Source organism: Chlorocebus sabaeus, chromosome 8, assembly GCF_047675955.1.
Source record: "Chlorocebus sabaeus isolate Y175 chromosome 8, mChlSab1.0.hap1, whole genome shotgun sequence".
In the NCBI taxonomy this organism is placed as follows: domain Eukaryota; kingdom Metazoa; phylum Chordata; class Mammalia; order Primates; family Cercopithecidae; genus Chlorocebus; species Chlorocebus sabaeus.
Genome location: NC_132911.1, coordinates 84,523,901 through 84,537,690, shown reverse-complemented (window position 1 = coordinate 84,537,690; position 13,790 = coordinate 84,523,901). Strand labels below are relative to the sequence as shown.

At 42.4% G+C, this 13,790-nt stretch overlaps 1 non-coding gene across 1 annotated transcript; it reads left to right on the top strand.

Moving 5' to 3' along the window:
- Positions 1–6,829: 6,829 nt before the first annotated feature.
- LOC119624991 (U2 spliceosomal RNA) lies at positions 6,830–7,024 on the top strand. Its single transcript, XR_005241147.1, has one exon. It is a non-coding gene; the product is annotated as a U2 spliceosomal RNA (small nuclear RNA).
- The last annotated feature ends 6,766 nt before the right edge of the window (positions 7,025–13,790 follow it).

The window sequence follows — 13,790 nt, the reverse complement described above, 5'->3', positions numbered from 1 at the left end:
TATTTACTTAATTCAAATTTGCTATTGAAAGATATGAGAGGACAAGCAATTGTGACAGCTATCTGGAGTGCCATAGGTTATCCTAAGATTTTATATTGTCTGAACATAAGTTTTTTTTTTTTCTTTCTATCTTTTTCCTTTTTTTTTTTTTTTTTTTTTTTTAATAAGACGGGGTCTTGCTCTGTCACCCAGGCTGGAGCGCAGTGGTGTGATCTCGGCTCACTGCAACCCCCACTTCCCGGATTTGAGCAATTCTTCTGCCTCAGCCTCCCAAGTAGTTGGGACTATAGGCACACACCACCACGCCCGGCTAATTTTTGTTATTTTTAGTAGACACAGGGTTTCACCATATTGGTCAGGCTGGTCTCGAACGCCTGACCTCTGGTGATCTGCCCACCTTGGCCTCCCAAAGTGCTGGGATTACAGGCATGGGCCACCCACCTGGCCATATTGTCTGAACATAAGTTTAATGCAAGGTGGGAAATGAAAGGGAAAATAAAACAGAGGAAAAACCCATTTCGAATGAGTAATAATAGATGAACTTTATGAAATTATCAGTAGCTCTGATAATAGGCATATTTTATGACTTTCTAGAATATTCGAAAAATGTTTTATAAACATATACATGTATATGTGTGTATGTGTAAAGACAGAGAGAGAGTTAATTTTATGTGTCAACTTCACTGTACCACATCCTCAGTTGTTTGGTCAAACATTAGTCTAGATGTTTCTATGAAGGTGTTTTTTAGAAGTTATTAACTTCTAAATCAGTAGATGTGAACAAAGCAGATTACCCTCCATAATATGGGTGGGCCTCATCTAATCAGTTTAAACCCTTAAAGGCAAAACACTGAGGTCCCCTAATGAGAAGGAATTCTGCCTTCAGACTCGAGCTGCAACATCAACTCTCGCTGGAATTTCCAGCCTGCTGCCCTGCCCTGCATATTTTAGACTTGCCAGCCCCCATAACTGCGTGAGCCAATTCCTTAAAATACCTCCCCACTGCCCTCTGCCTCTCTCTATATATATCCTATTGGTTCTGTTTTTGTGGAGAACCCTGACTAATCTAATAGATGTGTGTGTGTGTGTTTGTGTGTGTGTGTGTGTGTGCCACAAATTTATATTCCAAAGGTGTAAAGTCAGGCTCTGGAGTAGAATACTTTGACAGACTCTATATGAAACTAGGAAACTATGGAAAGACAAAATAATGCAGGACAGAGATTAGAACTTTACATGTAATTTTGCCCAGGAGCGGTGGCTCACGCCTGTAATCTCAGAACTTTGGGAGGCCGAGGCGGGTGGGTCACTTGAGCTCAAAAGTTCCAGACCAACCTGGTCAACATGCAGAAACCCTCTCTCTACAAAATATACAAAAATTAGCCAGGTGTGGTAGTGCACATCTGTAATCCCAGCTACTAGGGAAGCTGAGGTGGGAGGATCCCTTGAACCCAGGAGGCAAAGGTTGCAGTGAGCTGAGATCGCGCCACTGAACTCCAGCCCGGGTGACAGAGCAAGACTCTGTCTAAAAAATAAAGAACTTTACATCTAATTGTATTTGAATCCTTCACTTCAGTTGAATTAATAACACAATTCAGGGATTTGTTTTAATAGTATAGTTCCAAGTGATTTGCTTCAGTTTCTCTAGAATTAAAGCCACTTCTGTTCTTAAAGGGAAACATCGATTTTAGATTTTGCTTCCTGTTAAAGAAGCTTACACTTGTTGGTTTCCACAGCAAAGTGGTATTTATTTGGGGTATAAACAGGGCTTCTCAAACTTTAGTGTGCATATAGATCACCTGGGGAGCCTCTTAAAGTGTAGATTCTAACCCCTTGGGTCTGGGGTGGGGCCAGGAGTCTGCATTTTTAACAAGCTCCCAGGTGGTGCCAGTGCTGTTGGTCTGGGGCCCATACCTTGAAAAATAGAGAACTAGAGCAGTGGTCCTCCCGCTGGAGTGCGCATCAGAATCACCTGCAGGGCTTGTGCAATAGCTGACTGCTGGGTCCCACCCCAAAGTTTCTGATTCCCAGGTGCTGCCAATGCTGCTGATCTGGGGGCCACACTTTAAGAAACACAAGCTAGTAATGTTTCCCTTATCACGAGAATGGCACTTTTAAAACTACCAGTTCCCATGTTCCTCTCTTCAGGAGTCTGATTCAGTAAATTTAGGACAAACCCAGGAATCTATGTTCTTAACAAGCACCCTAGATTGCTCGTTGAAACGTGAAATCCTAAGCCAAAGAGTTGTCTCAATCCTGATGGTCTTCAGAATGTGTCATTACGGAAGTACGAACCCCACCTGGACGCCCTAACGCCCACCTCTGGATGTGGGGGATAGTATCTATTAATACATATTTTTAACATGTTATTCTGACATATCAACGAGCTGACAGCCACTGAACTGGAGCCACAACCCCCAATTCTGACTGCATATTAGAGATTTTTTAAAGTCCTCATTCCCTTCAGTATCACCAGCCCCAGGTTCTCATTGAATTAGCCTGGGGTGGGATCCTGGTTGGTTGGTTGGTTTGTTTTTTTAATACTCCCAGTAGATTTAAGGTTCAGTGATGGCTGAGAACACTGTATTGGAGCTTCAGCCTCTGGTAAGCTTCAGGACAAATTAGCCCCTTCTTCCGTGAGGGTTCCTTCTCTCCTAAAACCCAGAGCAGACTGAGCAAAGCAGCCCATCCACTCCTCCTCCCCTCTTGTGCACACCCTGGACACACCTGGTCTTCTAGGGGAGGACACTTCTCTGGCAAGAAGCACCCCTGAACCCTGTCTGACTACAGCATTTCAAAGTAAGTGAAAAAAGTGACCTCCTCCATTTCAAAATCAGGCCAAAACTCATTCATTTATTGATTCGTTTACAATATCTATTATGCTCCTATTATGATCCAAGCACCCAATGACAGGTTGCAAATATAACTAATAAGTCCCTGTTTTTAAGGAGCTGACAATCTGGTAAAAGATTCAAGCACAGGCTGAGCACAGTGGCTCATGCCTGTAATCCCAGCACTTTGGGAGGCCGAGGCGGGTGGATCACGAGGTCAGGAGTTCAAGACCAGCCTGACCAATATGGTGAAACCCCATCTCTACTAAAAATATAAAAATTAGCCGGGCGTGGTGACATGCACCGGTAATCCCAACCACTCAGGAGGCTGAGGCAGGAGAATTGCTTGAACCCGGGAGGTGGAGGTTGCAGTGAGCCGAGATTGCGCCATTGCACTCAAGTCTGGGCGACAGAGCAAGACTCCATTTCAAAAAAAAAAACATTCAAGCAAATGAATACTCCTTTGACTCACATCAACATTCCTATTTTCTGAAATTTAGGTGACAGAAGGGGGCACTCTAAACTTCCCTTCAGCATTAAAGAGATGACAACAGGTGTGTAACCTACACTGCCTTCTTCCAGGTGCAAGCCCCCACCCACCACACCGGGAAGTAACTGTGTCATTTAATAACCCTGCTGACCAGATGTGTCCTTTGATTGCTGTTCCAATGGAGATATATCTCCATTATAGAGATAGTTAGATGTGTAAACAGAGATAGATAGATAGATAGATAGATAGATAGATAGATAGATAGATAGCTGGATCGATACACACACACGCAGCAGGACAGGAAGTTGATTCTAATTTAACATAGGCAGTTCTGTTTTCTGCCGTTTTTCCATAAACTGAAATACCCACAGGAAGAACTGTTGCTGTATCCCAGAACATACGCTACCCTGGTGATGAGTCCAGAAATGGCCACAATCCACCAAGGGGCCTGACACTGTCTGAGCCAAAGGCTCCTCCCTGCTGCTGCTCTCTAAGCCACCTTTTCATCGTAGACATAAGTCAGGGAATAACAGCATCTTGTTGGTGCGGGAATGGCCAGACTGAACTCATGAGCAATTGCTCACACAGTGAGAGCATCTCGGGTTCCTGATACCAGAAGTCATCAATCAGTCAGCTGTTCGGTCATTTTTGGTTAAAAGTACATAAAATATTTCCCAGTGCTTCTCATCATCCCTCTTAATAGAAATGTTTCTACTGATTACCCACAGCCATGTCGTCAAACGAACCACAGTTGGCTGTTAACATCTGGAGGGGAGGGTATTGGCGAGCAGAGTTTTAATTTACTTAAGAGTTTTCTTTAATGAATCTCATTTTGGCAGGAGGAAGTCAGGAGCAGGCATCATAACACCATCTAATCTGCCACAAGCTTTTTAAAGTTGCTGTTTTTCCCTTTCCTCAATCAATCCATTTATTCCTTTCAACGTCCCCAAAGGGTCAAGACCCTGAAGCTAGAAAAAAATCACATATTATGTGGCTCGCTTTTCTTTCCGTGAAAAATGTTTCCCATTGCTTTCTCTTAATGTACTGCTTTCCCCCTCTAAATTGAAGAGTTTGTGACTAGCTGAAGGGTCTAGCTTAGCTGTAACATTTAATACACACAGTCTTAAGACTTTGCTGCAAAGCAAATTAATTTTCTAGGAAAATTGACAAGGTTAACAAGTCTCCACTGAAGTCAGTTTCCAATGAGCAAAGCAGAACTCTGTTAGATGACCTCTCAACTTCTTCAGCTTGTTTCTGGGTTGGATGAATTTTGATTTTATTTGTGGGAAACTTTTCTTTTATGAAATGAGATTTCCTGTTGTACAAGAATAAAGTCAATGGTGTGAATGGAGATGTCGCTCAGCTGCTTGCCTGCTGTAAAACCTGGACAAGTTACCTAAGCTCTGTAAGCCTCAGCGCCTCGTCAGTAAAATAAAGCCAGGATAGCACTGACATTGCAGGCTTATACTGAGGATTAAATGACAGTGGCTGGACATGGGGCTGAGTGTCCCGCTTGGCTTGGCTCTAGAGTAAACATTCAGGAAATGGTTGCTGCTCATTTTACTGCTGTTATTTTTGGGACTAGTAAGGTAGGGTTTGGATGAAATAACATACAGGCAACTATTTATTTACTTTTCTTTTGATTAATATTTGTATCCGAAGTTGTCAGATCACAGCTATCTGCTTGTACATATGCTCTTTTCAGCAGCTAGATCTTTGGGTGAATTTGGAAGGTGGTTCAGAGAGGCACAGGCCTCCTTTGCCAATGTGGGAAAGACAGCTGGTTGTCAGAGAGATGTAGCAGTTCACACATGAGGAGCACTCCATCGTACTTTACCTCGAAGTGGAAAAATTTTTCTTTACTCCTTTGTATAGAAGCAAAATAACAGTGTTGAAGCTTTAAAATATTGTAGAAAATGTCACCCTTTAATTATTTAATGATGACCCTTAAATGAAGAAAGGGGAAGATGGCCAAAAAGTGTGACTTTCCGAGTGTGAGTTCCGTTTCTGTTACCAACTGGTAACCTTGAGCAAGACTGTTTCCTAGTCAATAAAGTGAGGAATAATAATATTCAATTGGACTTTACCATTTTGGGGTAAAAAAATGAGTTACATCATTTGAAAGAGCTTTATACATTTTTAAGTTATAATATTTGAAAGAAATGTAATAGTAACAAAAGTAATTTGCCATTGACTATCCAAAGAAGAAATTCTATTTTGCATGTTGACATTGTTCCCAATTTTTACATGATTTTTCAAGAGGAAAATGGATGGCTCTACTGTGCACAAAACTGTGATGCCCAGGGTTGCCTTAGCTATCGATCCAAGCAGATGGAGAAGAATTAATGGATTCTCAAAGCTGGGGTCACAAGCAGGTGTCACCAGGAAATTCTGCGCTGCTGCCTAAAGACAAGAGGCAAAGATAATAAACTAGAGGAGAGAGAAAGGGGCAGCCAATCCTCTAAGGTGTCTTCAAGGGTCAGAGAGTCTAAGGTGAGGGTAAACTGTAAATAGCATTTCCTGGATAGCATAGCTGAATTTGTGGTTTTGTGGCAGGGTGTTAAAATGAAAACCTCACGCAATTCAAATTAAGTTTGATGATAACAAAAAAGTTTCTATTTTTTGTACCATTTGCAATCACACAGATATCTTTGCTTTCATAACAGTTTCTCTATTATTTCTTCCTTTCCAACATCCTTCACCCCTTATAAAACCTACCTTGGGAGAGTTTGTTGGCTTTCTTAAAGTCATTACTATAGACAAGGTAAATACAGTTTAGCAAAACACTTCACACCTCTCTCCCAAAAAGAAAACTATTTTTTTTTTTTTTTTAAAAAAAGGAAAATCGGTCCCATGATGAAGTCTAGAAATTATACTGGCTTTTTAATTAAACATTTTGGTTTTCTTCCTCACAAAATTAATACTTTATACATTCAGTTTAACTGCTAAAGAAAATACACACTGATCCATACTGCCAGATAAAAGTAGTCTACGTGGACAAATGACAGAGCATAAGGCCAACAGTCAATCAGAAAGATCAATAGGTGTATATTGTCACACATTCGCAGACAGGCTCCAGGCCTCGATGAACCAAAGCAGCTGAATTATTATCTGACTTGCTGTCCCCATACCTCCCGAGCCTATATAAACACATAAGGTCACAGTAATATTAATTCCAAATGGCAGTAGCTCCTAGCACCTCCAGTGAAACACCAGGACCTTAGCCACTCTTCCCAAATCTCCCTTGATCATTTCTGGGAGTCTCCAGAGTGATGTCTCAGGCATGTTCTGTAACAAATCCACCCGTGTTTGCCTGCTCCTGCTGTCGCTGCTGGCTATCCACTGGGACTTCATACTAGACTGCGGGCCCAAATGGAGAACAGGCACATGGATCTCCTTCCACTGTTCTTAGCGCTTCTATCCTCCTATTTCCTCAACAAAAGAAGCAAGAGAAACTAACAAAAACTCTCTCCTCCTTAAATTGAAAAAAAAAAAAAAAGGCTCATTGTTTTTGGCCTTTTGGCCTTTGGCTAAGATCAAGTGTAGTATCTTAGTGAATATCTACAGTTAATATCTGATATGTCCTCTATCTGAGTACAATATACTAAGTGGATTTTCTGCAGCAAGGAGATGGAATAGGAGCTTGCTCCGTTCACCTGACTCATCAACCTGGTGTTGCAGTACTTCCAGAAACGATGCACTCCTCCCACCAAAAAAAAAAAAAAAAAACCAGCTCTAGAATATCAAATGTATCAGTCAAAATAGGCCAAGTTATGCAGCAGAAACAATTGGAAATAATAGCAGTGAAGCAAAGCAAAAGATTTACTTCTTGTGTCTTCTATGTGTGTGATGCAGGTGTGAGGGGCTGTCTGCCCATCTGAGTCATCCAGGAAGCCAAGCTGACAGAGGCTCCATCTCTAAATGCTCCATGGGGGGCTGGGCGTGGTGGCTCACTCCTGTAATCCCAGCACTTTGGGAGGCCGAGGCAGGCACATCACTTAAGGTCAGGAGTTCGAGACCAGTCTGGCCAACATAATGAAACCTTGTCTCTACTAAAAATACAAAAATTATGGCCAGGCGCTGGTGGCTCATGCCTGTAATCCTAGCACTTTGGGAGGCCGAGGCAGACGGATAACGAGGTCAGGAGATCGAGACCATCCTGGCTAACACGGTGAAACTCCGTCTCTACTAAAAAAATACAAAAAATTAGCCGGGCGTGATGGCAAGCACCTGTAGTCCCAGCTACTCGGGAGGTTGAGGCAGGATAATGGCGTGATCCTGGAAGGCGGAGATTGCAGTGAGCCGAGATTGTGCCACTGCACTCCAGCCTGGGCGACAGAGCGAGACTCCACCTCAAAAAACAAAAACAAAAACAAAAACAAAAATTAGCCAGGCATGGGGATGCACGCATGTAGTCCCAGTTACTCAGGAGGCTGAGGCAGGAGAATCGCTTGAACCCAGGAGGCAGAGGTTGCAGTGAGCCGAGATCATGCCACTGCCCTCCAGCCTGGGTGACACAGCAAGATTCCATCTTAAAAAAATAAATGCTTCATGTCTTCTGTGGCCAGGCTCCTAACTAAAGGCTGCTTACATGTGACACAAATTACTTATGAACACATTTCATCAGCCAAAGGATATCCCATGCTTAGCCTTAAGGGAACAAAAAGTACAATCCTACCACATGCTTGGAAGGAGAGAATCAGAACGTTTGTGAATAGTGCTGACGATCACCAAAGGCACCCATTCCAATTGATGTTCAACCCCCACGAGGTGTGCACGAGAGCAAACTCTGAACCATAGTCTCAGTTCAGCTGCAGCTCTTGCTATGCTCAGGAGATGGTAAAATCACTTACTTTGGAAATTGAATCTGTCATCCTAATTTTGTAGGTACCTGCTTTGTAGGCCTTACATAACCTTGTGGGACCAGGGGACCACACATAACTGAGAAGAGATATGCTTCCATATTCAAAATTTCACTTCCAAGACCCAAAGAGTACACATACCTTGGAATTTGATCCAGGAAAAAAAAAAAAAAAAAGTATTTTTTACTTTCTATTGTGTGTGGTGAAACAGCCACACCTACATTTAGGAGTTGTCACAGTTCCTGAGCATCTGAGATGACATTACCGCACAGTCTTTAATTCTGTTGCCTCTTATCCTCACACCTGCTCTGTTAGAAAGGTATCTCCATTTGCGGATGAGAATTGGCGTGATGAATAATTTGCTCCTGTTTGCCGTTCCCTGTATTTTTCAGTTTGGCCTTTTCAGTTTGGCCTTACTGGCACATTGACCTTACTGACATATTTTGTTCTTCAGTGGGCCCTATTGTCTTTCTTCTTCTCTTTCTCCTTTGCTCTCCTTTTATTGTTGTTTGTTTGTTGTTCAGAGAACACATTTTGCAGCCAATCCTAGACCTCTGTCCTGATTGGCTTTTTCTTTCCAGGCCTCAAGCATCTCCTGTCTGGCTCCACCTACCTTCATCCTGATACTGCAGGTAGGCATCTCCTTGACACCAGCTCCAGAGCCCAGGAGCTGCTCTGCCCAAGATCTACCAGGCTCCTTTCTACCAGCAGACCCAGGTGTGAATGCAGGTTAAATCCCTTACAAAGTGTACAATGTTGAGATTGTATACACTTCAGCCTGACACAGGAATATTAGGGTCATAGGAAGGATACCCTCGCCCTGGCCTGCAGGGAGGGCTAGTGTCAGGATGAGAGGAGAGAAGGAATATAAAACGACTTCTGCAAATCCGAAGGCATCAAACGACGACCAATGTTAGTTTACTTTCCTTGCGTCCTGTGATGTCCCTAGGCACCTCTCCCTCTGAACCTTCACAGCACCCTTTTTCCAATCTAGCTCTTATCCCCCTGTGCTGAAATTGCCCCTTGACTTGTAAATCTTAAGGCACCTGTGAGTGTCTTAGGGCCAAGGACTCCGTCTAATTGCACTCGGTGCATGCGGTAGGTCCTCAATGAATGATTGCTGAATGAATGAACCAAAGACCCTCTCCAAACTCCCAGTCCAAAGGGCTAAAGTTAAAAGAAACTAGCTAAACCCTTTTGGGGGTCTTAATAACAATAGGGCAAGTACGTTCACGTAAATTGGTAAATGAAACCTTTCTGAGAAATGTTTATAACCTTTTAAATGTATAACTTGCAATACTCATGGTTTGTGGGGATTCTATTCAGTAGTCTGGAGAGAAAGAACTAGAATTCAGGATGTGTCCAGGCCCCTAACTTTCCAGGTTCCCCTTTTATCCAAAATAATACATCCACCTGGAATCCTGCTTTCGGGTGTAAAAGATGCCCATCTGAGGAGTTAGTCACTTGGCATGTTGAAACTTCAGATACTCCAGCGTTCAAGACTTGGGTGTCTCGTAGGAGTCCCAAATTAGCCTGTTGCTAAGTATGGACATACACAAAACTCCCCTTTACGTAACGGAGCATTAACGCCTACTTTATCTCCTACCTCATCATCTGTCACAGTCAAAAAATGGCAGCACAAATTCAAATTCCAAGGAAATTTTTAAAAAACATACATTGCATAGGAATCCCCTTTGAAAGCATGACCTAAAGAAAACTCCTTTGAGCTGTCTTCTGGATTAGGTAAAGTGGGACAGAAAAAGGACAGAAATAAGTGAACTTCTGTGGATCCAAAAACCCTAAAAAAAGTTATTTGGGTGAGTAATATCCTGTATCCCACACCTGTTTGGAATAGCTCAAATCCAAAAGTCTTGAGAATATTTCAGATTCAAATTCTGAAAGCTTGAAATTATATTGGTATTATTTCCATATAGGAAGAAGCAATATATTTTCTGCCAAAATATGCGTAAAACTCCCCCTCTCCCTACTTCTAATTTTCTGCCCATGAAACCAATCTACTTTTTTACGGTACCTGTTTATATGTTCTAGGGAAATGTTAAACCATTTTGAAATATAGACTTGTTTTACATTTAAGAAATGTTTATTCTAAATAGCCAGCACTTTCTACAAATATGGGTAATAATCTTTAAATCAGAAAACTTATACCATCAGCCAGGCATGGTGGCTCATGCCTGTAATCCCAGCACTTTGGGAGGCCAAGGGAGGCAGATCACTTGAGGTCAGGAGTTTGAGACCAGCCTGGCCAACATGGTAAAACCCCATCTCTACTAAAAACGTTTAATATAAAAACTAGCCAGGCATGGTGGTGCATGCCTATAGACCCAGCTACTTGGGAGGCTGAGACGAGAATTGCTTGAACCTGGCAGGCAGAGGTTGCAGTGAGCCAAGACTGTGCCACTGCACTCCAACCTGGGCAACAGAGTGAGACTCTGTTTAAAAAAATAAAATAAAATAAAATAAAATAAAATATAAAAGATTTATACAATCAATTTAGGATAAACTAACACAAACTTACATGCCATCTTAAGGAGTGTTGGTTTCCTGCATAAGTCAAAATAATTAATGTAATCCTTCTAATTGACTCATTCCATATATTTATTAAACATCTATAATGTGCTACTGTTCTGGGTGTTGGGGATATAGCAATATATCCTCTAAAGTCCATACCAATAGGGAGTTTACATTCCAGCAGCAAGAGAACAAACACAAGCAAAATATGTAAATTAGATGGTGGCAAGTGCTGTGGTTGATTGCATTAATGGCCCTAACTCTTCATTCTCCCTCTCTCCATTCCCTTTGTCATGTTTTCTGCAGTGAGTGGGGCTTTTTCCCCTTTCCCTTGACTTTGAGGTTGGCGATGTGACCTGCTTTGACCAACAGAATGAGGTAGAAATGACAGCATGCCTGCTCCTGGCTATTTATTCTAGAGAAACAAGAGGCTTTCATGACTCCAAGGCCTTTCTTGCTGTTTTGCCATTGCGTGAGAACATGCCCAGGCTGGTCTGCGGGTTCAACGAGATAAGAGATAGGGAGCAGAGCTGCTTCAGCGAAGCTTCCTCAGTCCCACTCAGTGCCCCAGGAGACTCTCCGATGCACATATGAGCCCAGCCAGCATAAGCAGAGCCACCCAATGTGCCCAGCCTAGATCTGCTGACCTCCAGTGGACCCCGGATGCACGAGCTAAAATTATAAATGGTCATTGTGTGAGATTGAGTTTGGGGGCTGTTTGTTACACCTTGGTAGTTAACCAGTACGAGTGCTTCATAAGAAAAAAAAAAAAAACAGTGAAGAGGATAGAGGGTACTTGTGGTAGTGGTGATGCTGGGGTCAATTTCGAATACCTTCCTTGTATAGTTATTTTTAAAATATAACACTTTTTTAGTGACTCTAAAGATACCTCTCTTTCCAATGATTGAGAGGTTCTTATGTTCATTACCTAGTGTCTCCATTATGTATTTGGTACTGTCATCCAGGTAGTACATGGACCCAAACAAATATGAGGCCAAAAAAAAAAAAAAAAAAATGCTAATGTGTTCTGGTGTGAGAAGCAGAGCAGAAATGAACACCCTTCTCCAGTTCCAATCCAGCTACACATCCCTGTTCTTTCTCATGTTTGAAGTGCAGTGTGGAAACTCAAATATTCTCTTCTTAATGTGGCATCCTGTGGTTCACTACAGCTCAATTAAAACCTTCCCCAGAGGCATTCTTTCCTAAATTATTACAAACTCACTTAAGATTAAAGGCAGGGGGTTTAGCCAATAGAAGTCTATTGGGAAATTTGGACAACAGAGTTCTTCCAATACACTTCTTGATGTAAAGAGACCATCTTTCGACTGGGCTCACGCCTGTAATCCCAGCACTTTGAGAGGCTGAGGTGGGTGGATCACGAGGTCAGGAGATTGAGACCATCCTGGCTAACACGGTGAAACCCCGTCTCTACTAAAAATACAAAAAATTAGCCGGGTGTGGCGGCAGGTGCCTGTAGTACCAGCTACTCAGGAGGCTGAGGCAGGAGAATGATGTGAACCTGGGAGGCGGAGCTGGCAGTGAGCCAAGATTGTGCCACTGCCCTCCAACCTGGGGGACAGAGTGAGACTCTGTCTCAAAAAAAAAAAAAAAAAAAGAGAGAGCGAGACCATCTTTCAAAGATTCTTTTAAATTATTATAAAGGTAGGTAGGGCTGTTGTTCTGGGGAGCTCCAATCCCTTCCCAAGTAAGCCAGTGTGGTGGTGAGCACCTGTAGTCCTAGGTACTTGGGAGGCTGAGGCATAAGGATCACTTGAGCCCAGGAATTCAAGGCTGTAATGAGTTATGACTGAACCATTGCACTCCAGCCTGGACAGAGTGAGACCCTGTCCAAAAAACAAACAAAAAAAGCCTTTCGAAATTAACTTCCCTACCCTCTGGTAAGGTGAATGCGGGTTCCATGAGTCCTTATGTCCTCCTACCTAAAAATGGGGACTAAGAAGGTCCCAGCCCAGCTTCAATTTCCCATTGCCTACAACTCCTAAACATATATTATACTTTCCATCTTTGTTACAAAATGATAGCTTCTGTGGAAACAAAGTCACTAGTCCCAGTGCACAGTTCTAGAAAATTTTAGTGGCTACAATTGGTTCCAGTACAGTCTCAGCCAAAGATGATGAATGTATAAAGGTGCAGGAAAAAATTCCTCTGGATCCCTTGTCTTCTAGGGAGTTACCTGCTGGTGGCTCCAGCGTACTGGGGGAAAGGTGCAAGAGTGGTTGCTGCTTTTTTTTTTTAATTCAAAAGCCCCCACCTCTTGCAAATCCAGAGCTTCTTGATGGAGGTATTTTCAAGGGCTTCTAAAACTACTGTCTTTTCAAATGTCCTCTTCCTTTGTCTTTTACGGATTTGAACAATTTAGATCATATTTCACAGAGTTGTGTGATCTTGGGAAAATCACTTAACTTCTCTGAGCCTCAAATTCTTCACTAATAAAATAAGCAAGTTTCTCCCTGTTCCACCATGCTGCAATTTAAGTACACATGTTTAAGCTACTGAATCCAAACTAAACACATGATAACTTTCAGCCTACTACAGGCTATCGTTCTGGACACAAACCAGCTGAGTCAAAGTAGTTCAATAAAATGAATTAGATTAGATCTTTCATCGTTTTTTTTTTAAGTCTTAGCAGTCCTCCTTAAACCGTTTTTATGTTCAGCCTCACAACTTTTACAAGCAATGACCAAGCTGTAACTAGTTAAGGATTTCAAAGCCCTCCTCAGACCCAAACAATTTGGCTTTTTAGACTTCTGAATAAAATGATAAGCTAAAAGGTCTGTAGGAGAGCATCAGAAGTCTTCAGCAGGCCTTTTCCCGTCTAGGCTTTTATTCGGTGACCAGGCTGATAAAATTTCCTCTGTGAATGCTTAGCATCTCCAAGCCAGACCTAGTAGCTACTGGTTCCCAGTCAATTGCTATTCACACTCACACATCTGCACAGATAAAGCCACTTTAAACATCATGCTGTGGGGTCCTGACATGATGACAGAGCCACCAGCTGTCGGGGCACTGCACTGAATTGGGGACACAAACCCCATTTTCCTATGTAAATTGGCCTGGACG